We start from the raw sequence: 27,019 nt of genomic DNA on the forward strand, positions 1-27,019 counted from the left end.
CTAACCAATCTATAAAAAAGATAATAAGTAAATCACAGTTTTATCCCAATGACTGTGAAACCAGTGCAGCAGACCACCCCACACTTGCTAAGTCCTATTCTGCTACACACTTGCGTCATCACTAGTACAGTTTAAAGGCAATCAACTTGTTTTTTGATTCCCTGAGTGGTCACTTAAGAAAGAACTTGCTGCATTAAGGCTAGGCAGTCCAGAGAAACACCTTGGGCACCAGTCATACAAAAATGACATTAAGTTCTATACTTTATTTTCTACAAAAGCAAACACAGACACTATATAACACAGAATAATTCATTTTAGGGCCAGAAGGCATCACTGAGATCATCTACTATTCTGACCCTTCTGCATAACACAAGTCTAGAATTTCACACAGTAATTCCTATATCAAACCCTTAACTTCTGGCTGAACTAAAGTGTATCTTTTGGAAAGTCATTTAGTCTTAAACTGAAGACTTCAAATGATTGAGAATCCAACACTTTCCTTGTAAATTTTTCCAATGACTGGATTACCCCCACTCAGTGAGGCTCACTGTTTGAAAAATGGAGCACGTCTAGTCTGAATTTATCTAGCCTCAGTTTCTGGCTACTGAATCTTGATTTGTTTTTGTCTTCTATATTAAAGAAGCCTCTGCTAACAGAAATCTTTACCCCATGTATTAGACAGATTAAGGTCCCTTTTAATCTTTTCTTTGATAAACTAAGTAAACTGACTTTTGTAAACTGACAGGAGGGAGATAACTGGGAGAAATGGTTATGGCTGAATGTTAAACCTGTTAGTCATAACAACTGCCCCTTAATCAAAGTTGAAATGTCCACTCGTCTTATTAATGACGAGGAGAAGCTTGCTCGGTTTAGTATAAGGACCCATTAATTTTTGCAAACCTTAAGCTGTTTTTAACAGGTTTCTAGAACTCAGTTGTAAAAACAACCCCCCCCCCCCCCCATGAAAAAGAATGCAGTGCTATCCTGAGTCACCAGGAAGACAGCTCCAGTGCCTCTGCAGTAGTTCCTAGCTCTCCCAAGTAACAAATGTGTGAAATTAACAATACTCTGCTCAGTTTAACCACCAGTATTCTTAACCCTCAGCCAGCAGCAAAGCTGACAAGAATCATATCAATCTTACTGTGAGGACAATAATAGAATATTAACAGAAGCAGAGAGACAGGCCCTAGCATCTTTACAGTCAGATGTTTGAAAAAAAAAAAAAAAAAAAAAAAAAAAAAAAACCAGACCACAACACCTAACTATCAAGTGCTTTTTACATCTGAAACCCAACATTTCCCATGTCAACATGTAGCTATGTGTTGGTTTAACAACTTGAGCAAGATTCAACCAGTGACTCATGCGTGAAAGTCTTCTCATTCTTCCCCACTGCCAACTGGATGAAGCTTTCTCCTTGACAAACTTAAATAAACCTGTTATTTCTAAGATTTCTTCAACTAAGCATCAACTAAGAATACTGCAGCATTTAAGATACTATTAACTAGCATATTAAGTATTTTAGTTACTTCTCCCCACCCACTTAGTGCTCGATACTAGTTTTTGTAACTCAAACCACTTTTCATTTATCATATATTATGTGATGACTCCACCAGTTCAGAGTCTCAGAGTAATTTATAGAGAAGTACTGAAGAGCAATTTAGCTAGCCTGCATTAATTAGAAAGTATTTTCATAATTCAAAACAAAATGAACCACACCATAACTAATTTTTACATTTGTAACATCAGTACTGCTGTCAAATTAACACTACAATAAAAACAACAGCACTAGAATGTGTAGTTATCTCAATACGCCTTAGCAGTCATGATTTGGCAAAGTCCCAACTGTCATTTGTTTGTTATAGAAAATGGTTAGAGAAATAAATAGCTGCAATTATCCAAAAATATTTCTGACAACTAATTTATCTGCTCTTTCGCACATGTGCCATTCAGAAAATTTTTGCTTATCTCCAAAACTACTATAAAAAATAAACGCTAGAATGCATCATTTATCAGGAATTTTAGAATATTTTTAGATAAGAATCAATGTTCACTTTGTATCTGATCAAACAAGAAGCAATGATAAACTTAAAATATTTTACTCAATCATGTATTTTCTATCTGCAAATCACTAAAATAAGATTTTTAAAAATCATTCAGTCAAACCAAACAAAGCAACCATTTATCTATGTACTAAAGTAGAAACCTATACAAAATTATCTCAAGCACTGGAATGGGTTACCTAGGGAAGTAGTGGAATCTCCATCTTTAGAGGTTTTTAAGCTGAGGCTTGACAAAGCCCTGGCTGGGATGATATAGCTGAGGTTGGTCCTGCTTTGAGCAGAGGGTTGGACTAGATGACCTCCTGAGGTCCCTTCCAACTCTAATATTCTATGATTCTATGTGGAGAAGAAATATTTCACAACCAATTAGCATAGAGAATATTAATGTACTGTATTCAATCTTGTAGAGCATGTAGTCACTATACTTTTTCATGTCAGTTACCAACCACAGTATGTTAAATACCACAGCAAGTTATAACAAGTTCTGTGGAAGCTGTAACAAGCATAATTGTCTTATGAGTAGTTTTAGAAATCAACATTGGCAGTTTTTCAAATAGATATAGGATCCTTTGTATGCAATTCTAAACTTTGAATTGCTTCCAGTAACAGAAAATGCAGAAATGGCAGGGATGCTAAATGACTTGTTTGTTTTGGTTTTCATCAAGAAGGTTGGTGGCAATTGGACGTCTAACATAGTGAATGGCAGTGAAAATGAGGCAGGATCAGAAGCTAAAATAGGAAAGAACAAGTTAAAAATTACTTGGACAAGTTAGATGTCTTCATGTCACATGAAATGCATCCTAGAATACTCAAGGAGCTGACTGAGGAGATATCTGAGCCATTAACGATTATCTTTGAAAAGTCTTGGAAGACAGGAGAGATTCCAGAAGACTGGAAAAGGACAAATATAGTGCCCATCTACAAAAAGGGAAATAAGGACAACATAGGGAATTAAAGACCAGTCAGCTTAACTTCTGTACCCGGAAAGATAATGGACCAAATAATTAAGCAATCAATTTGCAAACATCTAGAAGATAATAAGATAATAGGTAACAGTCAGCACGGATTTGTCAAGAACAAATCATGTCAAACCAACCTGACAGCTTTCTTTGACAGAGTAACAAGCCTTGTGGATAGGGGGGAGGCAGTAGATGTGGTATATCTTGACTTTAGTAAGGCTTTTGATACTGTCCCACATAACCTTCTCTTAAACAAACTAGGGAAACACAACCTAGATGGAGCTACTATAAGGTGGGTGCAAAACTGGTTGGAAAAACATTCCCAGAGAATAGTTATCAATGGCTCACAGTCATGCTGAAAGGGCATAATGAGTGGGGTTCCGCAGGGATCAGTTCTGGGTCCGGTCCTGTTCAATATTTTCATCAATGATTTAGATAATGGCATAGACAGTACACTTATTAAGTTTGTGGACAATACCAAACTGGGAGGGGTTGCAAGTGCTTTGGAGGATAGGATTATAATTCAAAATGATCTGGACAAACTGGAGAAATGGTCTGAGGTAAACAGGATGGAATTCAATAAGCACAAATGCAGAGTACTCCCATTAGGAAGGAACAATCAGTTGCACACATTCAAAATGAGAAACGACTGCCTAGGAAGGAGTACTGCGGGAAGGGATCAACAGGTCATAGTGGACCACAAGCTAAATATGAGTCAACAGTGTAATGCTGTTGCAAAAAAAGCTAACATGATTCTGGGATGTATTAGCAGGAGCGTTGTAAGACACAAGTAGTAATTCTTCTGCTCTACTCCACACTGATTAGGCCTCAACTGGAGTATTGTGTCCAGTTCTGGGCACCACATTTCAGGAAAGATGTGGACAAATTGGAGAAAGTCCAGAGAAGAGCAACAAAAATAATTAAAGGTCTAGAAAACATGACCCATGAGGCAAGACTGAAAGAACTGGGTTTGTTTAGCCTGGAGAAGAGAAGACTGAGAGGGGACATGGTAACAGCTTTCAAGTACATAAAAGGTTGTTACAAGGAGGAGGGAGAAAAATTGTTCTTCTTAACCTCTGAGGACAGGACAAGAAGCAATGGGCTTAAACTGCAGCAAGGGAGGTTTAGGTTGGACATTAGGAAAACTTCCTAACTGTCAGGGTGGTTAATCACTGGAATAAATTGCCTAAGGAAGTTGTGGAATCTCCATCACTGTCTAACCTGCCTTTAAAAATCTCCAAACACCTGTCAGGGATGGTCTAGCTATTACTTAGTCCTGCCATGAGTGCAGGGGACTGGACTAGATGACCTCCTGATGTCCCGTCCAGCCCTATGATTCTATGTTATCAGCCATTAGACTACTCACTGCTTCTGTGAAGCACATCTCTAGGCTACAAATGGAAAACATCTTTCTTATAGGTATTTCTTATTGCATTATGGTTGCATAAAACATGTTTCTTAAATTTCAAGACAGCCTTTTTTCCTCGATAGTTTTAATCTAGCCAAATAACTCCATCTGTTAAAATAAAATACAACAGAGTTTGTTAACAACAGGAAACAACCAAAATCTTTAAAGTATTTTATTCTAGCTGTTCTTATATTTGTGGGATTATCTTCTCCCATATTAAGCCTGACAGTGTGCAAGATTGAACATGTTTAAAAATTATTCCAGAAAATGTCAACAGAACTGATAAAAATATGGCATCCTCTATTATGATTCCATCTCATTAAGAAAACTAGAAGCATTTACATAAAATTACAATATACCTCTAGCCTTCTGGAAATAAAGTGTATTCTAAACATTAAAGAAAAATGAATGTAGTACTCTCACTTCTTCAGAAAAGCAGTTTTGAGTATGTCACACCTGAACATAAAGGGGGAAACTTTTTATTCAGTTAACCATATTAACCTAAGTTCTCTTTTTATGTTGAAGTTAAAAGTAGATTAAAAAAATTTAGCTTCATACAGAATTATCAGGGCACAACATTTTAATTACTATAATCAAATCCTAATCAAACTCCTACTACTAATTATAATGTAAAATGGATGAGTTTTAATAAATTAAGCAGTACTACTGTAACTGTAACTATAATACACTAAAAAGCTGAAAAAAACTAGCAGCACCACTTATTAAATCTTTGCTACATAAAGTTTGCTTGTACAGTACAGCAAGACAAAACCAAAAAAAAAAAAAAAGGGCCATCAACACCAACCGACATGCTTGTCATGTCAAAGAAAAAAACCAAAAAGGAATCTGCGATGATCAAAGTCCCGCTCAAACAATTCACATGCACAGCCAGGCACCTGCTGCAAAGCACCATGCATTTAACACAGTATTTGCTGCACATGAAAGCTCCCTCTTCAGGAGGCATGGGGCAAGGAGGAAGCTCTTGGGTTCTTACTACAGCTCCTATCCATGGAGCGAGGCCTCTCCATTCCCATGCCGCTGGCCAATCCTGGCAAGGGAGAAGGGACTCTCATTGCACCCACTAAGGAAGAGATCTCTGTGGCTCCCTCTTCCTCTTGATGTTCTTCTCCCTAAGCAGAGATAACAGAAATAAAGGACTTCAGAGTTCCTCTTCTCCAGGTGAAAGTCTTATGAAGCTCTCTTTCTCCATCTTCTCAAGGAAATATGCTTCAAATATCCCACAACTGGTACAATTTCTCCTTCTCCCCTCCTGCTCGTCACCAGTCAGGCAGGAAAAGAGATGAGCGGGATGGGGGAAAACAATAGTCGATGGACTGAGAAGGGAGGGTGGGAAGAGGAAGTGAGAAACTGGGAGATGGAATTTGTGAAGAATGATGTGGTTGTGGAATGAAACAGTACTATACAAGTCAGGATGAGGGTGTAAAGAAAAAGTGGCTCACAAAAAAAAGTTAAATTAATTCCACTATGGCTTTAAAAACATTCAGCTTGAATAATTGACCAGAAAGGAGAGCTCTCTTACTCTGAATACAAGTTAACTATGTGCTCTTATCTGCTTTAAATTTTTCCAAACAATTCCAGGAATGCATTCTCACAACCAAGGAGAAAAGCAAGAGCACTTGGGGAAAGTGCCCTTTTGCTGGAAGTCATTTTACTTGGATCCTAAATAGCATGCCGAACATTCTGAATTCTCAGTATAGCTGCATTTTATTTGTGAAATCTGAAACAACGAGGGAGAGGAGATGAACAGACCTTGTTAAGAGTCCAAGGTTCTTCCTCATGTAGTTTTTGAAGATACTAGTCATTTAGAGCAACTTTATCTACTACAAAAGCAAAATATCTGCTTTTGGAAAGTCTTTTTATGAACCACAATGATAAATCATATCTGGAAGGAAAGATTTAGCAGGAGTGATTCTATCAGGGGCCTGAAAATAGTCCCAACTTTTCCTTCAATTCTGGAGCAGAATCTTAAGGGGCTCCGTGCAAGTACCTTCTAGCAAATCACTTCATGTTTTATATTTACATACATAAAACCTATAATCTGTTTTTTTCCCCCACGCTCATTACATCTATCTAATAAATGGAAGTAACAACAATCAGTGTCGCTTTCTACAGTAAGTGTATGTTTGACATTGCTTTATGCACAGTTGTTTCCCCTAGCATGCAAATTGTGCTCAGAGGAATGAAATTTATGCACCCATAGATGTTAACTATGCACATAGGAAAAAAGTTAGATAGAACACTGGCGATGAACCTAAAGAAAATCAAGGAAGAAATGAATTATTCCACTACTATTGAGTCTGACTCCGTTCTGTCCTTTAAGTGATTTTTGCTTGATATCTCACCAAAGATGCATCTTTGACAGATCTGGGTATTTTGTAACAAATCATTTGGAGTTTAACCTTTCTGTTCATAAATTTTCTGTAAACAGAATGCAGTTTTCTTAAAATGTATTCATGTTTTAAAATCACCTTTTTTTTTTTTTTTTTTTTTAATAGAAACAATTGTAGATTGCTCATGAACAATTTACTGCTTGTATTTGATATTCAGAATTTTAGCTGCTTTGAATGGATCATGCAGTCCTGTGGTACTATTTCTTTACATATACTTGAAGAATACTACTTTGAAATCAGGTTTCCACTGCGAAAAACTGTAATCAGAAGTTCAAAAATTCTTTTCTTCAATTATTTCGAAATATTCTGACACTTGTCCTGGCAAACATTTCTGCTAGTAAACTTGTTTGCAAGGCTATGAACAGAAAGCAAGAATATGAGGAGCCCAAGCCCACATGAAGGCAATTTATGTAAAAGTTTAAACTTTTGTTTATTTTCTCCCCAGCATCCACCCAGTTTTAAATCACTGACATTCAAAATGTCAATGGATATAACTACCTGGACGCTGGTTACTTGATATATCAAGTGCGTTAAAAAGCTGTTTTATCACAAACTTGGTGGGAGTTATAGTCAATCTAAATAAATGCAAGATGTAGGCCTTTATTTGGCTTCCCTATAGTCTTAAGAAAAAATAAGGCACAGAAATTAAATTCAAATATTTGATTTTAGAGTATCAACTAATGTTTTCCAACTCAAGCTTTCATCTTTGAAGATTACTATTTTAGTCTATTTTAAATCTTACCCGAAATCTTTTGTCACCATCTCCTGAAGACTGACAATTTCTTGCTCAAGTTTGTTAGTACATATATATATATAAAACATATATACTGTTTACCAGGAAATTGTGTTCAATGGGCTTTTAACAGCAATACTATTTAAAGCTTCTCCTGGACAGTCTTATGTACTGTAGGTTTTTTAATTGAACACACTACTATGAAGCCTCTGCTTTTCCTTAATATAAAAAGATGCCTGGCAGTTCCAAAAAGGTTTTCCATCCTTTAGAAGATTATTTAGAGCAGTGGTTCCCAATTTTTTCTCTGCCATGGCACACCTTGATACCTTTAATTATTTTGAGGCACATCACCATATAGTCTCCAAATGAACTCATGAATATTCATGAGCCAATCCAGAACTCAAGTATTTTTTTTCAAAAAATTCCATGGCACACCTGCTCAGGTCTGATGACACACCAGTGAGCCGCGGTAAACTGGTTGGGAGACACTGATTTAGAGTATTCAGTTCCTTCATGTCTTCTGTCCTAATGCATGAGCTTTTAAAACTGAAAGTCAAGTTTACATTTGAATAATTTAATCGTGTCTCCTTTTGTTGATTGATCTATTAACGCTTATCTCACATCTGCATTACATACACAAATATCAACAGGAGCATAAAAATCATTAGAAAATGTTCTAGTTTGCTTTAGTGACCACAAATGTTTTTTGAAAAAATGGTCCCAAAGTAGGACTTTGCTATCACACAAGGCCATGTGTTTCAGAGTAAAGTTTGGAGGATGTAGACAAGAAAGCCCAAAGAGGCTACATTTAAGGTTTGTGTTTTACTGGGGGGTTTTTTGTTTTGTTTTTTTTGGAGTTGGGGAGGGGGGTGGCAGGGAGGACTGGGGAGGCTGTCCAACCATTTCCCCTGATTTTGTGTATGTCTTTCTCATGGAAAAAGGAAGAGAGGTTTTCTGTGTTTGTTTAATAAATAGTACTGTAAAACCACAAAAACTGGCAGGTGACTCAGGGTTAGGGTCAAGTAGTATAATTAGTTTCCTGAAACTTACTGGACTTCAGGAAGGTTCCCTTAAAAGTAGATTTTGGCTTCAGTCCTCATGTCTGACCTAACAAGATTACAGAGTCAAAGAATTCTATGTTACGCTCATGAATATAAACAAATATTTTAATTGCATTATTCCCCATATATGTATCCATTCTCCCACCCTCTACTACTTCCCTAAATAACCTATTGTTTCTTCCTCCAGTGGTTGTCTTCACACAATCCACTATTCAGACCCTTATGATTAGAACCCTCCCCTCCCATTGCAAGTTTTTCTTCAAGTAATTTCTAAGGAAAAATTAATTGAGTTGGTGAGCCCTTTTGCTTCTTTATTACATTAAACAAGTCCTGAAATGGGGGTCCTTCTTCAGCCCCAAAGATATTTATCCTCAGATAAATCTCCAGTCTTCTTTTTAAAATTATTCAAGAAGTCATTTCAGGTACACCACCTGTCTGAGTTACATTGCCAATAATTTGATTTTACATCAATAATTGCTTATTTAAAAATGGCTGAAAAAGGGTTTTGTTTGTTTTAACAGATACGGTCTGGGTCAAGGTAAAATGCATTGCAAGATGACTGCATACAGACCTACAGAACATTTTGACAAGTCACATGCATAACTAAGGATCCAATGAAGAGTTGTCTCCCTGAATTGTCCTATCCATATTTTTAACATAGAAGTCCCTGGTGGCAGATGATAAATTAACTACAGTAAGAGATTTCTTCTAAAATCTCTGAGTTTAAATAAGTATTGTACCAATTCAATTAATGTTGTGAAAAAATGATTTGCCTCCTACTAGCTAGCATCTGCACACCAGCAAAGAAATTCTTCCCTTAGTTAACACCCATCTTTTCTAATCTAGTACATAGTTTCTCAACCTGTGGTACGTGTACCCCTGGGAGTACGCGAGACACAGGCAGGGGGTATCCGGGGAAAAACAAAGTGAAGGGGAGGCAGGCAGCAGCTGCCGATTTCTGAGGAAGCCACGCAGCAGCAGCCCACTTCCCACCTGCTCCCAGCTTGGAAGTGGGCAGCAGTCCCCAGCTTCTGGGGAAGGCAGGTGGCAGCCCCCTGCTTCCCGCCCGGTCACAGCTCCCAGCTGGGAAGCAAGCGGCAGCCCCCAGCTTCTAGGGGAGACAGGCGGCAACCTCCCGCTTCCCGCCCCGTCACAGCTCTCAGCTGGGAGGCAGGCAGCAGCCACTAACTTCTGGGGGAAATGGGCAGCAGCCGCCCACATCCCGCTGGATCCCAGCTCCCAGGTGGGAGCCCGGTGGTATCCCCCTGCATCTTGCGAGCTGGGCTCATAGCTGGGTGGTAGCCACCCGCGCCTCAGTTCCAAGCCAAGGGACAGCCTCTAGCGCCCCAGCTCGAAGATGGGCAGCAGCCGTCTGCCCAAATTCCTGGGTCCCAGCTGGCGTAGAAGTCTCCTCTGCCCCAGCTTGGACTGGGAGGCAGTAGCCCATCTCCCAGGCTGGCAGCCAGGAAGCAGCCCCTTTCCCTGGCTCAAAGCCCAGTGCCCAGAAAACTTGTCAATTTCACTGCTCTAGCTACAACAGCCCCAGATTTTACCAGTTTCCCTCTTTTCCTGTCTGTCTCTCTCTCTCACCCACCCCTTCCTCCTCTCAAATCTATGGCAAAAAATTTGGTACAGCACTTTATATTCCCCAGCACTGGCATGTTGCTCAAAGCCTCCTAGCTTTGGCCAACATCACTTCTAGCCCAGGTACATACTTGAGTTGTGCATCCCTGGTGTAAAGATGGTAACCCTACCCACACTAGATCTGACATCTGTCATATCACGGCCTTATATACTCAGCCTTTCCTCCAATATATGGCTCACATTAGTCTGTAAATATAAAATCCTGTGGAAAACCAAGTGTTGGGGTACTTATTAAAATTTTCAGAAGTTAGGGGGACTTCTTATTTAAAAGGTTGAGAAACATTGCTCTTGTAGAGCAGACGTCTATCTATTAAAAATTACACGTCATGAAACACTACATGTTAAATGCAAGCTTGAGTGGCTCTTTTTGGTTAATCACCCTTTGGCTTTAAACTCAGCACGCTTGTTGGTGATGCAATTCAAGGCTTTTTAAAAAAAAAAAAAAAGCATTTACTACATATTATTTACCAGAAGAACTTTGTTTAGTTTGATCAATATCTGAATTTAAATACCAAGTGTGGACTTCGAACCTTATACAATTTCCATATCAGAGAAGCAGATGCTCTCAGCTCCAGCACCACTTAAACCAAGCAGCATTTCCATAAATGTGTACGGATTAAGAGTTTATGAAAAAGAGATCTGAAACAACCTTTAGTTTTTAAACACCAAAATTAGCACTAGGGAGAATGAAACTATAAATATTTTAACCCAGGTAGAAGGGCAGGTATCCCAAAGTGTAGATTGATGTGAGGAAATTCTCAAAGAAGAAAGCAGAAATACTGTACAGATAGCCACTCTTGAAATAATATCTTGGTAAACTGAAGTAATTTTTTTTTTAAAATCAGTTCATCCGTCTTCCATGTTCTCTCAAATAATCAAAAGGGACAGCAAAAGCTAATTGTTTCCTCAAAGGGTAGCAATCCATTTATTGGGTACTTACTTGAAAGGATTGCTTTGCTGGCAATATTACCCAAGTTAACACAACAGAGCTCATTTGCCCGAAAACCTATTACAAAGACTAAAGCAATTTAAAATAAAAATTACATTTTAGTGCATTTAGCAAGTTTAAAAACAAAACAAAACATGAATATGCTCTGTGGGCTGGAAGATGTTTAGTATTCAAAGGGCAAAAAAAACTAAAGGGCTTGTCTACACTGAAAATGCTGCAGCTGCGCTGCTGTAGTGCTTCTGTGAAGACACTACTTTCGCCGACAGGAGGGATTCACCCATCGTTGTAGATAATCCACATTCATGAGAGGCAGCAGCTGGGTCAATGGATGAATTCTTCCAAATGATCTAGCACTATCTACAGCAGAGGTTAGGTCGGCTATGCTATGTAAATACGTAGCTATGCAATGTGAGTTCCCAGTGTACACCAGACCCATGGAAAATGGTTCTAGTGCCGATACAACTTTCAGCCTATGTGCGATTCACCTTTAGGTAACATGCCTAGAACTGTCTGTAGCTATATATATTTCCTAAAAAACCTGCTTTTTAAAAATAAAATAATACAATGCTATAGGCTTGTATGACCACCCAGCTCTCAAATAAGATGCTGGGTGAAATCTTGGTCCCAGTAAAGTCAACGCTAGTTTTGCCATTGACTTTAATTGAGTCAGCATTTCACCCATGGTCATTGCCCAAAATCATAAAATCCAGGTCTGAAGGATCACTGTAATTTTCCCTCTAAAAACATATTTCAGGTAGATCCTCTTACACGTGTGTTCGTACTTGGTTAAATCCATATTCAAAGATGTAAAAAAACCTGCAAGGCGGACCAATCTGTGTCAGAAGACATTTGTGAAAATATCACTTGGCAGCTTTTCACAGGATTCAGTAATTTAAAAAGTTCTCTTGCAATAACTCTTATTCTAGTAATTCTAACAAGTGGTGATCCTGACCAATATTTGACAGTGATGGGGATAAATTCTACAATGGCCACCAAACACAAGGCCCAAAAAACAACAGCCTTTAGAAAGTGCAGCTAGATTCAGCTCAAACCAGCTATATACTTCATTAGATCTAGCAAGCTGTAAAAAATAAAAACATTAGGATTTTATCATCTAGGACACACTTGGCACTCTTAGAAATTTGAATCTGTAGATTTATTTATTTATGATGAATGCTCTTAACTGAGGCTTGTAAGTGATGAACCAATAGCCACAAAACACAAGAGCGTATTTTCCTTGTGCTCTGAATTTATCAAGTGATGAAATATCAGGAAAGCTGACAAGTTCCTGATTCTTCAAGTTGTATTTTACATAACATGACTAAAAAGATGATTTTACAGAAAAAAAATACTGGTGATGTTTGAGTAATTTCAACTGTTGCAGAGAACAAAAAAACTTGAACTCAGATCTTACCAAGTAAGTGCAGAAACATATTTTCGACTGCTTAATTTAAAGTATTGCTCATATTAACCCAGGATTGTAAACAGTTTTTTTTGTTTGTTTGTTTGTTTTTTAAAGTGTTTCTGTTCATTTTAAGTATCAGCTTCAAAATTTGTTAAACACACATTTTGGTTTTCATTCCCCTTAACTCTTACTTTGCAAATCCTTGTCATAATCACTTAAACCCTTTCATCTAAACCTATTCAACCTTATCTTTATGGGACAATCAATGGAAAGCCATTTCCGTTGTGTTTTGTAAGTTGAAGTCCAAGTGAATCCTATTCATTACTTGGAATTTGAAAGATTGATTTTTTTTATTGGACAAAGTATTTGCTACTGATGAAAAGAGTTGGCCAGTTTGAGTGATGCAGGCCGTGGTGATTCAGCTTGCCAAAAAACTTATTCCCATAAGCAAAACAGATTCTTTCTTATTCAATCAGCACTTAGTGTCAACAAGTAGTAATTGCACTTTGAGACATCAGCAGATTTCAAGGGAATGGAATTACTCTTTTGGGCTCCCTCGCCACTTAGGCTCACAACTTTTAACTGAAATGTTCAACGGTTCCTAAATATTCAGCATTTTACATGCTGGATTCCTTGATTAAGGGAAAAATACACGAGGTGTCATCAAACCACTGTAAGGCTCCCAAGCTGCGGCCTGTGTGCTGGATGTAGCACAATTAGCTTTTCTGCCACTTGAAATTTTTCCACCACGTGATCTAAAGTAAATCAGGTGGATATAAAAATTACACATTTTGTATTTAAAGCAGATTATATTTAAATAAAATACATTTTTGTTTTTAAAACTAAACCTATTGAAAATTAAATTTGAAAATAGGACAACTTACATTAAAGCTAAACTTACTATAATCTATTAAAATAATTTAAAAGTAAGTAAAAATAACATTAAGCAGTACATGTTTGCTGCCCAGTTTTAAAGAAAGTCAAAGAACTGAACAGGTGGAAGTGACTGGCGGAGCACCTGGTGCCAGAGTCTGCTGAAATGCTTCACCAGCTTTTGTCAGCAGTTGTCTCTTCTGCAAGTGAAGAGAGAATATTTTCATCATCTCAGTTTATTCAACTCATTCAGCTCAATGACTAAGTCATTCTAAATGAAGTAACTGATTGAAAAAGGTGAAAAGGCATGACAGCTTATTTTCCTCTTCCAAAATATGAATAAAAAATAGGTGGGAAAGGATGAGAGCTACTAGTTCTAAAATCTTAAAGGACATGATGACCAGAAACAATCACTTCAATTAACTAACTATAGATAATATTCTTTTGTTAAATCAGTTTGTTTTAAAAGCACATCAGGTTTTGATAAACTTTTCCTTCTTATGTACCCAGCACATTTAAGGTAGTTTTATTTATTTTTTTAAAAATTAAATGCTGTTTTCATACATTTTTTATTGAATTCCGATTTCCATCCAAAGAGAGCTTGACACAAATCACAAGTAAAAAATTAATCGTCCAGTAAATTAGAAATGCATCATTCACCATTTTCCAAAAATTTAAAAGAAAAAAAATAGTAATATGAATAAGCATATGTTAAGCGATGTAATTTCTTAAGTAAATATATATAGTTATAATGTATTGTCCCGGTTAGCAAAAAGTACCAAATTTAGTGTAAAAGATATGTTGATTTGCACCTAAATGTGTTTTAAAGGTTGCCAACCAATAAGAATCAACTTTTCTTTAGGAAGGTAATTAGACAGTACAAATGCAAAACAAGATTAAAATTAATTATTTAAATCAAGGTTTCCATCTTATTGATTAAAATCATAATTAAAATTAGTGTTTAAAAATCAATCTGCCCTAGTGACAGTACACCCAAAGTACATGAGAAGAAATGTGAGCTTTTAAAAAAAATCTTTTCAGAGGGAGTACAATCGTGGGAATGTGTCTAACAGAAACATAGTACACGAAGAGATCAAGTATCAAAAGAGTGGACACTCTTGAAAGAGGAAATATTTTTTTAAAACAACAGACAAAACGAATACAGTAGACAGTTTCTCTCTCCACTTTTCAAAAGCTTGGAGGAATACTTGTAATCCCTGTTTCTGTGCTCCCGTGTGTCCAAGCGGCTTAATTTTCTCTGCTGCTTCTGTTATCAGCTTCCCTTCATTCCTCTGACAGTCTTTTATCCTTACCTCCAGGTAAATGAGATGTTCTTCAACCTGTTTTCTCAGACAAGCAGCTCTGTACTGTATACTTGGAATGGAAGAATTATTCCAGACAAAAAAAAGAAAAAAAAGAGTTCACAGATAAAATTAATGATTTATATAAAAACAAAGAACGGAGAAATAAAATAAGGTCCTTTAGCAGAAAAAAATTAGTCACTCACTGAAGTCAGTGGGGAAAGACCTGAATTTTAATAAAAGAAACCAAGAATCCCCGTCCCCAAAGCAGACTTTACAATTTAAAGCAGGAGGGTTGAATAACCACTTCACAACCATATTTTAAACAATGAATACACCACTTCACTTTTACATATGTTTCAACACAAATGGGTATTCAGAATTAAATCTCATTGACATAAAAACAGCTGTCTGTCATCATCTTCACCTCAAAAGTAAAGGACGGGTGGGTGGAGAGAACAAACAGGCTTGGCTCAAAGTGCTAATACACTCCTTTTCCAAGCACCTTTTTTTTTTTTTTTATAAACTATTTCACTAAAATTTATTCTCCTATTTCATTTTTTAACTATTTGATGAATGATCAAATTCGCCATGAATGTCTAAGAATGTCAAATAAAACTTTGAACATACATAGCAACATGCAAGAATCTCAAAGCATTTTGCAAACATTACTGAATTAAGTCTAATTATACCTCAGAAGTAAAACGGTATTCCCACTTTACAGATGGGGAAAGCGGAGGCACAGAAAAGTGAAGTAATTTGCTTAAGATCATACAGCTAGTCTATGGCAAAACCATAGAATAGAATCCCTGAAATAGGAGCAGCACAGACCTCAAAGCCCCAGGGAGGAGGGACTCTGGTGGCTTATCCTTCATGCCCGTATGTAAATGAAGTTTAAAAATCAAATGCTAGTCACCATTTTTGTAACAAAATTAGTTCCTAAAATACACATCTTGACCTTATTATAGAAAAAAACAAGATTACTACCTTAAAGCAAATAAGAGTGAGGGAGAGGAGCAGTTTATTACAATAACTGATTGTCCTGGCAGTGTACTTCTATGCTTAACTTGGAAGGAATACTCTAATGAATACGAGGGCAGTTCAGTCTTTGTACCAATTCATATCCTTGGCAGAAACTGCCACCATGAGTAAGAATCAGTATTAACTGTAGTGGTTTTGAGACAGACATTCACACACAAGAAACTAAACTGATATTGCCAACGTATTTTATGTAAGATGCCAAAACATTTGTGAATAATGTTCAGTCACTAATGAACTGGGCCACTCAGGTGTACCTTATAGAGATGACCAGCCAAGCGTTTACACTCATATGAAACACTTATTATAACATTAAGATACTATATTATTAAGGAAGAATGCCATGCAATCAATTTCAGTTTTATGTCATTTTCATATTCTATCCTGTGGTGAAAGGGTATCAAAACCCATTCAGAGTTCACAACCACAAAGTTCTTCTCCCTTTCTGTTAAGCAATTATCTAGTACACCATTTTGTAACATTTTCCCAAACTCTTCCCTAATTGTTTATGCATCAATCTTATAAGACATTCATCCTATTTCTACTCTGCTCCAGTCAGAATCCAAACCTCTTATTCAGATATCACTAAGCCAAAATGAATAGCCACCCAAATCTGTTTTGTGCTTATTAATCTTTTTCTTTCAAATAACCTTCATTCTTATGCAATCTGAGTAGGCTATTTCCAACGTTGAAGACCAATTTCATAGAAGCACAAAATCACAAATGTCTGGCGGGAAGGGATCTTGAGAAGTCATCAAGTCCACTTTTCAGTGCTGAGGCAGGACCAAGTAAACCTAGGCCATGCCTAATAAGTATGTCCAACCTATTAGTAAAAATCTTCCACGGTGGGTATTCTACAACCACCCTATTCCACAGCATAACTACCTTTATAGTTAGGAAGATTTTCCTACTATCTAATCTCAATTTCCCTTGCTGCATTTCGCTGATGCAAGAACAAGTTGCCCTCAGGAATTATCCTGTTTAAGTTTGTATGCTTAAATAAAGTTGCTGCCACTTGGCCAAATTTTTTGCCAAGTTAAATATTAAAATTTATACAAATAAATAACTGACTACAAGCATTTTAACAGCATTCTGACAAGGTTTTTGTACACTTGAGACAAATGACATTAACTACAAATTAAATTTTCACAGACAGATTGCTTTATGGATGAATTAAGTAGCAGTACGTGGAAGCTTTGAGATTTAGAAGTCTTCTACTTTCAAAAGTGGTGCCAGAATTGTCAGACAAGTCATGCAATACCAGAAGGCAGAATAAGTCTGGCAGAGTAATTCTAAAAGTGAACATGGTTGCCAATTGATATATATGGAAATGACTGGCTCATGAACTGTTCAAATGTCCAGTTAGCTTCAACAGTCAAGGCCAATACAAAGATGTAGAAAAAATAACTCATCTACAAAAACAGTTTTCTGAAATGAAGAGGGGAAAAAAAACTAACTATATTTCATTTTAGATATGAAGGCTAAATTAGCAGTATAATTAGCATGCCATGCTTAACTACATTGAAGGTTAGAAGCAGCAATTTTATTTTTAAACTAGTTCTTTAGAGCCTGCACAGATCAGTAAGGTTTGATTTTTATTCAGTATATTTTTATAGTGTCTTTTTGTGGGAGATCTACAGCAAGAACTAAAGCAGACCTACCTATCTCCTGCAGTTCTATTTCAAAGACACATTCTGGGCATGTGTATTTAAACTGCTTGTTCACTTGTCTGAGGCTCTGAAGTAGAAACCGCACTGAGATAATTGGGGGATTGTGTGACATCTTCATCATACTATTAAAATTTCCTCAACAAAATTTTGAGTTATTTGCCCATAATTATATTGGTACAAACCTGAACAGAAGTGCATGCTTTTATTGAACCTTCCTCAATGTATTCCTTAAAATCTACTCTCACAGTGAGTATTAGCCCTATTTTACTACCGTGAAACTGCAGGCTTTAAGTCTGCATCACCAACTTCCTTCAATTAATATGCAAGAAAATACCTAACACTGACACAATGCAGCTGTATTTGTTTATATTTTGCCCATCATTGTGATATAGTATCTGGACATATACTGTAGAAGTCAAAATAAAAGTTTGCCAACAACTGGGGATGAAACAAACCTATCACTCCCACCCCTTGTTCTGATAAATACACTTTCACTGTAAGCCCAGAGTAATATATTACGGTACTTGTAAAGCAAATAATAATTTTTAAAATTTTTATATAATTAAACTAGTAAGTATTAGTTAAAGTATAAGCAACTGTTCTATATAAATAAAGTCCAATTATAAGTAGTGTACTAAGGCAAACTTGCTTACTTGCTACATCATCAAGGACAATTAAACAAGTTTTCTGACATTGTTTTAAGTATTTGTTTTAAGAACCACACACTAAACTGACAGTACTACTGAAAAGTAAGCTGCATCTAATGAAAGGAAATAAAGGGATTAAAAAATACATCTAAGAACAGTAGAATATCTCAGATTTCTATAAAATACAAGAGTAGGAAGAGTTTATTTGCCCCAACCTTAAATAAATTATTTAAGCTTCAAAGTGGGCTTTTTGTTACGTGTTTGTACGGGGCTGAATATAATAGGATCCTGATTCATGATTGGGGCCTCAGGTGTTACTACTACACAAATTACAAAATAATAATTGAATTTAATTAGATTTAAAATATTTCATTGTCCTCAAGCTTTCATGTGCAACCCACCTTTTCAAAAAGGGGGGTTCAATAACACTGAGAGTTCTTTGAGGTGTTTTAAACTGTGCATTTGATGAAACATACTCAATTAGCACCCAAGGCATTAAGTCTTCTATTTATCCATGTTAACAGATACTGTACAAACAGTAGAAGTACAAGTTCCTTACTCTATCCAATCAACATGTCTCAAGCTTGACCTGGAGGTATCACCCTCAAGGGTAAGAGAACACTTCAATCTTGACCTCTATGCTGAGTTTGCCAATCTGGTGGTGAATTTTGCAGTTGGATCCTGGACTGAGAACAAGTTTATTTCAGATAATCTATTAAATAATCAGATGGTAACAATGTTAAATCACTACTATCCTGAGCAAGGTTAAGCCCCATTTTATCTCATCTTTTCCTGTCCTCCTCCCTTAAAGCATTCCCTTCTTTCCTCCTCTTCATTCTTCCCAACTTCTGAAGTGCTTCTAACATTTGCACTTCAAGTATCCAATGAATTTCTTCTATCTAAGAACATAAGACAAGAAATAAATAACACAATATGAGATTATGATTGCAAGACTAGGGTTCAGTATCACTGGGAATAAGCTTTGTTTACAAAATGGCAGGATTCTATTGGCGTCTTCTGATATAACAGTCTCCAAGACAAAATCTAGACCATAAAAGAGACCTTTAACATATTTCCTGAAGAATTAAGGAATATTGGAAACAATTCCAGTTCTAACCTTGCTTTTCATATCAAGCTGCAGAATGCACTCACTTGTACAAAAAACCTTTGTGTACATCACTTATGTCTTAATATTTTCTTCTACATAGCCTTTATTTCTCAATTCCTACCTCCAGTCAGGGTGGACTGATTTAAATCAAAGCAATTAAATCAATAAATAGGAAGCCCTGATTTAAATAATCAATTTTAATCGTATTTTGCATTTGAACTTTTTAGTTATTTTCCCAACAAAAAGTTGATTCTCATTAGTTGGTAACCATTAAAACATGTTATATGGAACAAAATAAAGTCTATATACTAAATTTGGTGCTTCTATTTGCTAACCAAGAGGATACACTATATTTATACACATTTATTTAAGCAATTATATAGTTTAAATTACATTTATTCAGATTCTTAATTTTTACATTTTTAATTATGGTAGAAAATGGTAAATGATCAATCTCTTATTTAATAAATTATTATTTTTTACTTGTGATTTGTGTCAAACTCTTTTTAGATGAAAATTGAAATAAAATGCACTAAAACAGCAATTTTTATTATTAAATAAAACTACTTTAAAAGTGCTAATACAAAAGGAAAAAAGTTCATCAAAACATGTTTTGCATTTAAAACTAACTGATTTATTAAACAAAAGGAAATATCTGTAGTTAGTAAATTGAAATGATTGTTTCAGGACCCCGTGCCCTTTAAGATTTTAGAATTAGAAGAGCTCATCCTCTCATACATAGACACTATTCATAGATTGAAAGCAGAAAACAAGCATTACCTCTGTGTTACCTATTTTCTGTATTACTGCATCTGAAAAAGAGAGCTGAAGACTCTCAAAAGCTTATGCCTGCAGATATTAAATTTGTTAGTCTTTAAAGTGCCACAGAACTCTCGTTGTTTTCGCTGTATACAGACTAACACAGCTACCCCTCTGGAATTAATTTTAAATAGTTTTAGTTTTAAAAAATAAAGCTGTATTTAACATTAAAAAAACTTAGTTTATTTAAAAAATCATTTTTTATTTAAATCATTTTAATCCACTCTGCCTCAAATGCTACACTCGACGTATTAGTCTTGTTACACTGAAATGAAAAAGTAAGCCTAGGAACGATGCTTCAGCTTGTCCAGGAAGTCTTTGTCCAAGCACCGTTAAAGTAGGCTTCAAGCTAAACTGGGAATTCCATGAGACGTTAACCTGCGCTAAAGCACCTGGAAGAGCCTCCAAGTTGCCTGAAGGGTTGAAGAACAGAACCTTCAACAGAAGATAAAAACAAACATGGGAATATTATACCACCCTTTTCTATAATTAGCACCATCAACATCATCTGAATTTTCATGAAGACAGCCTTAAAGATATTCAAGCTTCACGGAAGAGGTGGTTGTTCTGTTTTATGTTCAACCAAAAAATATTAAATAGATTTCTGTAAATTTTTCTGTATCTGCACTCAGATGGTTATAAGCTTCTGAAAGTTGTAGTGTTAACATCGGCCAATGACCATGTCCTTCTCAACAATGGTAGCAGGGACAAAGCTTTTCCAGTAGAGGAAAGAGCAGAATAATGTAGCTCCAAATGTATACTTTTCACATCCATTGTCAAGGTTGTGCCTTTTTATATATGGACAACTACCTATACACAGTTAAAAGCATTATTAGGTTCCAGAATTCGCCAAAGAATTGTGCTACAGAATTCAAATGTTTTATTTATAAGAGAAAATTTTACATTTCTATTCCTTATAGTTGGGAACAAACTCTTTCAATTGTGAACATGTATTGCATGTAGAGAAAACCTAAAACGGTAGCTGTAAGAGGTGTTTAATGACCCATCACCATGGGAGTTACGTTCTGAAAACTAATACTGACAAAGTAACAACATTTTACACTGAACAGAAAATTCTGGAGCGGATAAAATAACTTTAATATAGAAATAATAAAATCAATACCTAATTTTGTTGTTTGTTTATTTTCATATTTAATTCCATAAACCTCCATTTTTACTTCTGCTAGATCTGCCACAGAATTTTGAATCTGATGAGCAAGAGTGTCATACAATTTATGTCGGTTTGCCAAAGAGTACAAAAAGCTTTTAACATAAGGCCACTCTGGAGCTCAAAATAATATGAGTTAGCAAAGACTTACTACACTAGGTATGTCAGAAGGAAGAAGCACCATTTTGTTTTTCAGCTTGAAGAATCAGAATGATGTGCTTTACATCCCTTTCAAAAGGAAAGGACATAGAATACTGTGCCACTCTGTGGAGACCCCAGACCACGTTATGGGCGTAGTGCCAATGGTATTGACTACGACACTCGTTCAGAGAGGAACGAGACTTCTAATTCCTTCTTTTAATTGTTTTGCAGGTTCGGGGAGGGGTGAAGGGAAAGTGTCTTATGACACAGCACTTTCCGACGCACAGCCTCCCTTTAAGGGATCTTACATACACTAGTCGTGGTTTTAAAACAATTTTGATTTATTGAGCATTAATAAGCAACAATAGCAAAGCAGCTCTCTGGCATCAATGTGCCCGGCACCACTGTGCTCCCCTGGCAATCCTATTTGCCGTTCCCTAAGGACTCCTATGTAGACTGTGTCTCGTATCAGCCCAATCTCCGTTGGCGAAGACACGGTTCCCTACTTGGTTCCCTTCTAGTTCCTGAGCACCGTCCCTCAGTGGACCTCAATTAGACCCACTCTCCCATGAAGTCCTTTCTCTCTGCGGTGCAAGCATTCGCAGGCAAACGAAATCTCAAGGCAAATGCTATGGAGTCCTGGACCACTCGCAGTCCCTCTTGACTGGCCTTTGGTGATCTAAGACAATCACCTCTCTAAGAGGAGAAGTGATCGAGTGGACACTGCTGCCGGAACACAGAGAGCTTATATATCCCACGCCCATGTTGACTTGCATATTGGTTTATTGATGACTTATCTTGGTTTGTTGCTGACCTGTCTTGGTCTATTGTTGTTCTGTCTTGCCCTGGTGTTGATTTGCCTTGTAGCCTGTCTGTGGGTGCCCACTGTCTGCCCCATGACCTGTCTATGGCCTATTTTACCCTGCTGACACATACTGATTTATTCGTGTCTTATCCTGCCCCATGATCTGTCTATGTCTTATCTTGACCTGCTGACATATACTGATTGATTTTTCTTTTAACCTACTAATACATACTAGAACATCTGTTAATTTCACTTGCCTACTCGCATAAGCATTTCCCGTTACATCCCGGTCGCATAGATTCACGCTGAATCTATTTTCACGCTGCCTACATCCGATTACAATCTAATCAAGATGGAATTAAACTACCTTTTGTAGGTCTGCCATAAGGGCAGGCCCTACACACTCCTACTGACCGACACAGTAAGAATTCAACACAGGTAATTTTTTTCAGAAAATTTTGTAAATTCCTTGCTGCAAATGGGTAGAGATGCTACAAGGATGCCTTACCAATGTCTGTAGGTCACAACGCCAGCAATACCATAAACAAAATCAATTACAAAAAAAATATGTTTAGAAATAAATCCAGGCAAAAACTGTGTAGATAATGGCATAGCCATATATTTCAATTCTCAAAATAGACTCTTTTGGATGGTCAATGGAACTCTTGTCCTGAACAAAACACATCTCATACTTGATCTCACTGTTGCCTAAAATGTATGCCCATATATACAAAGAGGCAATCTGTTCCCAGCTCAGTCACTATATCACAGCAGAACTACACAGATTGGTATGAGCCAATTGCTGTTGGAATACAGGAAACCTATAAGCACCTTTCCCTTTAAGAGTGCCCCTTTTATTTGGTCACCATCAGTCCATCAATTTTAAAGATAAATCAATTGTTTGTTGATCTGAATGTTTTATGAACATGTAGGATTCGGTTGGTAGCACCATAAGTTAGTATGTAATAGCTGACATATGTGGGTATAGAGTGGGAAACCTAATTCCACATTATGTGATAGACCAGGGAATAAAACCAGTTACAAACTCTCAGAGTTGATTTATGGCAGAAAAGTAGAGAGGCTTACTTCCAAGTCACATTTCATTTTCACAGAACAAAATTAGAATTCAATCCTCTTACTAAATATTTAATAAATAAGATTTAGCTATGATTCGTTAGAAAATTGCAACAACAAAAACTCAGATTTGTCACAAATTTTGGAAAATAAATATGAAAATTTTAAATACATTTTCTATAAAAGTACAAATTATAATCAGAATTATTGGTTATATGTTAACACTCCACACAAAGAGGTACATGAAGCTGGGTTCTGACACCAGAATTACTGTGAAGAGGATAAATTAAGTATTAAGAACTACTTGCAAAGGGCCCAGCAGGCCCAAAGATCCATCACTTTCTGGGACCATGGGGCTTTGGAAATGGCCAATATTTAATTTACTACAAGAAAATAATTTAGATTATGGTTCACGTCTTAGGTATATATCAAACAACAAAAAGAAAATCAGAGGGGAAAAAAACCAAACCAAAACAACAATTGTTTTCTTTATTCTCTGCACCGATCTACTCAATTATCAAAAAGAAATCCTGTTTTCTCATTAACTAACTACATTTTACAGAAAAAATACAGGATTGCCCAGGGTAGCTTGGGGAAAGAACACAATAGCAAATCCTTTCATATTTAAAATAGTCTCTTAAAAAATATGGGACTCTAAAAAGGTTTAGCTGTTCTGGCCATATGAAAAGATAAGACAGAGCCACTTGAAAAATAAGAATCCTGAGACCAACTTCTCTGATATTAAAGCAGTATTTTCTCTCTCTCTCTCTTTTTTTTTTTTAAACTGAAAAAGATTTCCCTTATTTAGGAAACAAGTGTTGCCCTTGGTGGGTTAATCAGTTATTCAAAAAAAAAAAAAATACCCTTCAAATCAAGCTCACAATAGTACTGCTTAAACATTTTTAAAGGCAACATTAGGAACACAGCAATATTAATAAAGGGAGAATGTAGTCACAATGTAAGAAAAGCAAGCAGAAAAGCAAATTGACTTTTGCAGTCCTTAAAGAAAGAGGTAAAAGTTATACATAATAAAAGACTTTGGAATTTAACTGCAAGAATGAGTAAATTATGCTTGCAAGAAAATAAGAGCTTCCGTCTTTCTCTCTGTCTCGCATAAAGATACACCCATTTCTCATTTCATGTGAATTATTTTATATTAATCTTGAATCACAGCGAATTTTTTTTTTTTTTTTTTAATATACTAATGTACCCAATATATAGAAATATGTACTAAATGTACCCCATGTAGCTTGCATGTCAGGAAATTCTGTTCCATAAGAAAGTGTCTCAAAATGCTATTCTATGAGTTTTACTCATAAGACTCTGTAAGAACTATTTTCTGCTAACTGTTAAATTTAAAGTGACAGTTTTCTGAGTCAGAGTGTAAGACACAATTATTCATTTTTACATTCTATGAAGACATGGTTTCTCATGTGATATATTAGGTACATATAATTCAACAACATGGGACTTAAACCAAATTGCATATTGTCTCTACCATGTTAAGAGCAATATTTAATGTCACAGACATTTCAGAGGCCTTTCAACTAAACTGCAGTCATGATTCTAAGCAGTTCATGGAATCACTAGCCTTTTCCCCCCTTCCCCCTTCTGTTTCTCCATCTTCACTCCTGTGGTGAAGTGCATTGGGCCAAAACTGATATGCAGAGAACATAGTTTCACTAAATTAAGCTTAACAGTTGGAGGAAATGGTACTAATACATACAGAACATTTCTAAAATAAAGACTTACAAATTGTCAATTTTAATTTATTTACTTAAACATACACAAAAAAATAAGAAGAGACACCTTTTGATGGGCATCACTGCAGCAAGAGGCCTTTCATACAGAGGTATTACACCAAATCAAGATTAAAAACACATGTTGGGTAACAGCTTGTTAAAAACACATAGAAAAATTCAACATTAAAAATAAAAAGCCTTAGCTTCTCCTCCCATACGAACTCTGACAACCAATTAATTCATTACAAGGCAATATTTCCCCATTATATTTTTAATATCAAAACTCAGAAACAGAGTTTAAGCATTTTTTAAAAATAAAAACACTATTAGCAGAACATAGTGATATGATTCTTATATTGACGCAGACTGAGCTGCATATTTCAATCCTCTAAATATGTAACTTAATCCTGTCCAGTGTATATCTATTAAGGAGGACCAAAGGGTCAGGAGATCTTACCAGCAATACTCTTTACTCTCACATTGCATTACATTAATCCTTTCGTGCCAGGAGTTGGATTTTCCTGCATGACATCCATTGCCAGCAATAGATGCACTGAAAACCACTGGCACCAAGCAATTAAAAATAGACTTGCACAAAACTCAACTAAACCTTGACTGCTCTATCAACTAACTCTATCTGCTCAAAATATCCTCTGATGCCATAACAAGTATTTTCTTTTTTTAACACCATTGCTTAAAAGTATTTAAACTACCAAAAAAACAAAATCACCCATCAAGTTTTAGTAACTTTTAGTTGAAGAGGTATAGATCAAGAAGATCATCCAGTCAACCACTGTCTTTTCACAGGACTCTAATCTCCATTACCAAACCATGTCTAATATATGTTCATCATTATGGCTCGAATACTTTAAGTTGCTCTGATTCCACCTCTCCCATAGGCTGACAACATTAAACTTCTCATTACATGCGAAATCCATTTCTAGTCTTATCATTAGTAAGAACGTTATATATTCATTCCCTTCTTTTCTTGAATTAACCCATTAACATTCAAATATTAACAATCTTATTACAATCTACTAATGTGAGCAAATTAGGCAATTAGAAACATTAGGCATTGAATTTGTTCACAGCCCAACACACCATGCCTAGGTATTTCTTGGGATCCCACTGCTTCCCAATTACAACTGTTGGGTAAATCAACTGTACTGGTTCAGAAATGGCATTTCCTCATTTTGATTAGGTTAAATCCGATACTTGTTGGTTCTGCAGTCTGATGTTTAATGTACATATGAAGTAATAAAGTGTTATTTTAGCAGAGAAATTGCAACTGAAAAGTAAAACTTTTTTGTTTTACAGGAAAAAACAATTTACATGGCAATTAAAACCTAGTTTAACTACTGTTTCATAGCAGAGCATGAAATTAGTAATAGCAAACACAACCACTTGCTAAATAGAGGTATTTAAAACCTGTGTTCAATAAGAGTAAAACAAATCATCTGAATTTATAATTAAAGTGTTTTAAGATTATTTTCATGAAACATGTACATTTTAACTATAATTATCTTCTGTCTTTTTCTTCGTTATGTCAAAATCTTAATTAAGAGTTTGAACTGGAAATAAAGGCAGTTAGGCTAAATATGTGCAGCAGCACAAGGAGGAGGAAGCAGACCTGGACTTGCTTTAGGCATCACTGCTTTAGGCATCACAAATCTCCAGTTGTATCTCACACAACATAAACAGAGACAGGCAGCTGCAAATAGCACAAGACTTATCTTTAACTTTCCTTTCTCTTCCTCAGAAAGAATGTGCATTTAGATTCTTTATAACTATTTATTTTCCCAAACACCAATATCTCATTGATTTCATGCTCTTGCATAATGTGCATAAAAATGAAAGGTCACAGTTGCTGACTCTACTGTTTACAACCTCTTTTGCAGGCTCCCAAATCATATCGATCAAGTTATTTATAAGTTCCAGACATGTAAACACAAGGACCATATGGGAGAAGAAGTTATGTTTTCCCATATCCCTAATTAGTGGGT

At 36.1% G+C, this 27,019-nt stretch overlaps 1 protein-coding gene across 1 annotated transcript in view; it reads right to left on the reverse strand.

Annotated features, from left to right (window-relative positions):
• HS2ST1 (heparan sulfate 2-O-sulfotransferase 1) overlaps positions 1-27,019 on the reverse strand; it is a 125,930-nt gene that overhangs the window by 97,399 nt on the left and 1,512 nt on the right. The window lies entirely within an intron of this gene.

Source organism: Emydura macquarii, unplaced genomic scaffold (assembly GCF_026122565.2).
Source record: "Emydura macquarii macquarii isolate MOO-44397 ecotype Brisbane River unplaced genomic scaffold, CSIRO-AGI_Emac_v2 contig_480, whole genome shotgun sequence".
Taxonomy (NCBI): Eukaryota; Metazoa; Chordata; order Testudines; family Chelidae; genus Emydura; species Emydura macquarii.